The sequence below is a fragment of the Sphaeramia orbicularis genome, chromosome 7 (genome assembly GCF_902148855.1).
Source record: "Sphaeramia orbicularis chromosome 7, fSphaOr1.1, whole genome shotgun sequence".
Classification (NCBI taxonomy): domain Eukaryota; kingdom Metazoa; phylum Chordata; class Actinopteri; order Kurtiformes; family Apogonidae; genus Sphaeramia; species Sphaeramia orbicularis.
The window spans coordinates 15,564,302-15,568,724 of record NC_043963.1 but is presented as its reverse complement, the minus strand read 5'-3'; positions in this window follow the sequence as shown (position 1 = coordinate 15,568,724).

Below are 4,423 nucleotides of genomic sequence, written 5' to 3'. Positions count from 1 at the left end.
TCTGCTTTTTCGTTTGTGTGCTGTGTGTGGCTGCGTCAGACAACATATAGAGGCTTTTTTTCCCCCTCCTCAGGTGTTTGTGTGTGTCCACAGGGGAGTTTTCTTGTACGTCAGTGTGTGTAAGGAGGAGGAGGAGGAGGTGACCCACAGGAGCAGAGTTTAGGTCAACACCAGCTGTCACAGTATGAGGTTCAGCTGCAGGACAAGGCCTCCCTGCCTGTGGGGATAAACCTGACCCCCCTCACACACACACACACACATACAGGACTGGACCCAGGCCCACAGACCCCCACTCTCACTTACCTCTGGCCTTCAAAGACTCGACGCCCAGGCCGTCGGCTCTAATGGGACTTCCCCTCACTTTAGACCGGGCCTCTGTGAACCGGAGGAAATGTGACGACACTAACATGTTCAACAAACCCACCATGGACAAACACAACCCAGTACTTGGACTAAAATACTGGCATTTCACACACATTTGAGGCAAATATTGTTTACTTTTAGTTTAGGATTACCATTTTCTATCCCTTGTCTGTCCAGTGAAAACCACATATCTCCAACTATGTGAATATTTGTGATGAACTGAACAATGAAATATTATTTCACAGGTTTAGAAAATCCTCCTCCTTAGTCCATAAAGACCCAGTGCTACTTTTGAGGCAGTTCCCAGATTTTTTTTCCTATATATTTATCCTTTAAATCACTGGTGTCAAACATGCAGCCCGGGGGCCAAATCCGGGCCGCCAAAGGGTCCAGTCCCGGCCCTTGGGATGCATTTGTGAAATGCAAAAATTACACTAAGATATTAATCCTTTTAGTTCAGGTTCCCCATTCAGACCAATTCAATCTCCAGTGGGCAGGACCAGTCAAATACTATCATAATAACATAAATAATGACAACTCCAAATTTTTCTCTTTGTAAATGTGAATATTTTCATGTATTTACACTAAAATAAAGTATAATTTTGTAAAAAAAAAAAAAGAGAATAACCTGAACAAATATGAACAACCTGAAATGTCTTAAGAGAAGTAAGTACAATTTTAACAATATTCTGCCTGTTATTAAATGTATTTGTAGATCCACTGTGATCTGTAAGTTATAATGTAAATGTGTACATGATAAACTGAGGCAGAATATTGTTAGAATTACAGTTATTTTTTTCAGTTTGTTCATGTTATTCTTATCTTTTGAAAGGATACTTTGTAGATGTGAACCTTTTCATTATGTAAATTTACTTTTTTCGCTCTAAAACATAGAGAAAAGTTTGGAGTTGACATTATTTATATATTATTGTTATTTAACTGGTTCGGCCCATTTCAGATCAAATTTAGCTGAATGTGGCCCCTCAACTAAAATGAGCTTGACACCCCTGCTGTAAATGATTTATCACCATTTATTATAATAATATTCATAAAGATTATCTGCATTTTTCACTGAAAATCGTGTATTTTCTCACATTCAATTTCCTATGTTTGATTTAGATATTCATGAAAACCCAGAGGTAATTCAAAGGGTATATCAAAATAGCAAAAACTGAAGAAGTGAGTTTTTCAACAAAGGTATCATTAACTCTGAACGTCATGAAAAGATGACAAACTGTATTTTACACCAATTATTTACATGGATTCGTAGGAGTTTAGATCAGTAGGTGCTTTTGATCGCCAGTGGAGGTTTAGGTCTTTATGGGTAAAACTGAATAAACTCTTAAAACTCCTCTTGGATTGACTGGAAAACGCATCACAAAGCAATGACCTGACTTTTTAGAGATATGTGGTTTTCACAGAACAGCAACACTAAAAAATTATCTTTAATGCATTAATGTAGAAATACCAACTGTTCAAAAGAGTCAACTTTTAAATCTACGGCAGTAAAATTAATCAAAATCATCATATACAGTCGAATGCAAAAGTCCTCCATTATGTTTGGTTTAGTAAAGTAGTAAAGTCTCTGTATTGAGGCTACATTTAAACGGTAACGTTCTGAACAGAAAACACAAAAGTGGTGTTGCGTTCTCACTTTTATTTCTGCGTTTAGAGGGAAAAATCTGCATGCAGACAGACGCGCAAAAGTGTGTGAAATCTATTTATCGATGCAAACTTTTTAAGATGTTTTTAAAACTACTTCGAACAGAATTTAATGCTCATTTCAAAGCCTATTACCATGACCATACAACATCGACTTTTTCGGGCGACATGCACGTGACTATCTGCTGCACGTGTTGGGCTGAATGTTCTGAGTCATTTCTCATCGGGGGCTTCAAAGTTAGCCATAATTGATTCCTAATTTCAATATAAATTGTCGGGTCGGGGAACAGGTAGAACTGAGTCGACTACTGTTACTTTCTTTCTAGTTTAGCCATTTAACAGGCACTTTTAAACACAATACAGCCAACAAGTATCTGGTAACATAATTTAAGACCGACCTAGGGCTGGGCGATATGGAAACAAATCATATCACAATTTTTTTCATATTAGACGATATTGCTATGCATCACGATATAAATCAAATCACTATTTTTGTCAAGCTTAAATTTTCCGTTAGTTATGAAGACATAGGAAGGTTATTTTTGATTTAAATATGATGTATTTTCTGTCAGTTGAACATGACAGATGGGCTGAAGAACATTATACAACTGTTTCAGATAAATAAAACAGGTACATATTTTTAAAACTAAACTGAAAGTCTGACCAGCAGGAAAAAGCTTTCAAGTTTTAAAAGAAAACACAAACAAAACAGACTATCTTCATGAAACAATGCTGGGGGTTTGGGGCATCATAAAGGGGGGGGGGGGGGGGTTAATATGACAAATTCGTGGGGCCCAGCGAATATAGGTTGGAAGTTGTGAAAATTTCATGTAAGTTTTGGAGTAAAAGAGAGGCATAGAAACCGGGAGTCGAACGTCCAAAGTTTAGTTTTACTTTCGGTTTCATGCCAGTTACAATACTCACAGAACACACCTCATATATGGATGAGTGAGAGATGAGGATGAAGGCAGGACAGAGGCAGGACCACAGCAGCAGGTCCAGAGATGATCAGAGGAAAACCTGTGAGGACATAAAGCACAGAGACTCCAGGGAGGAAGACAGTTTGAAATAATCCCAAAGGCATCAATTACTGATATGTGAGGAATTTAGGACTGTTCAAGTCTTTCTCCTGTTTTTTTCCCCACTAAATTTTTTTTCCTGTTATTTTTTTCCCCCCTTAATTTTTTTCCTGTTTTTTTTTCCCCACTAATTTTGTTTTTAATGTTTTTTGTTTTTCCCCACAAAATTTTTTACCTGTTTTTTTTTTTCCCCCTTAATGTTTTTTCCCCACTAATTTTTTTTCCCTCACAAGTCTTTTTTGATGGTTTTTATCTTTCCCATTGCCAATTTGCACATACATTTCCTTGCACTTAGCATGATTGGTTCGGTGTGGCACTTCTCAATTATGATTGGCTGTTCTTACACCCGTCAAAACATGGATGAATGAATTCTATTGAAATTGTATCGAGCATGTCCCATAATTCTATAGAGGAAAAGTTATTTTGCGATATATATCATTATTGTTTTATCGCCCAGCCCAAGAAATGCCGTATCACATTTAATACCTTTTAAGGACTTTTAAAGGTATTAAATGCAAATTTGTAAATTCAAGACTTTTAAGACTTTTTAAGACCATGAAGTAACCTTGTAATAGTTTTACAAATTTCTGTTTTAAAACACCATTGAATGTAGAAAATTTGTACCGATTTGTCATTTTCATAAAGTGGAATTTCCGTTGTATAGTAACAGATCTGGAAGCCTAGGTATCAGTTCCGGTTCTGGTATTGAATTATTTAATGATACCCAGCCCATGTAAAGGATCTGTAGACTTCGTCCATCGCTGTAAACCAAAAATAAGTGAAGTGGCAGAACCGTGTCAAAGCGCCCTCTCTCTGCATCGTACACCGGTGAATGCATGCAATAATTATTGGCCCAACAAAAGCCAGCGTGGACTGTAGCTGTGGAAAGGTGCACTGAAGTCGAAAGAGAAAAGGGGGAGAAGCTGGAGTGGAGTGTGTGTCTGAGCATGTGACTACAGACAGAAGACAGTGGTCTGTGGGGGGGGTGAAGAGTTGGCAGAGAAACAGACCAGCCTGTGTTGCTGCTCAACCACCTGGGCAGAGAGTCTTGGCACAGCATCAGACGCCACCCTGCAGCCTGGCACAGCACCGCCGCCTCGGGGCTCAACACCCGCCTCTACGCACCCCCTCCTCTTGGCCCGTCCAGCCTGGCTCGGCCCGGCTCAGCAAGCCCCTCTCCAAATAGCCCGTCCTCTGAAAGCCTGAGGGCGCCTACAGGTGTGCACATGCACTGAGAACAGCGGAAAGCGGTTTCAGACGCATCAGCATGCACCGACACGCTTGGATTAATTAGCAGCTGAGAAAGACAGAAGACAAGG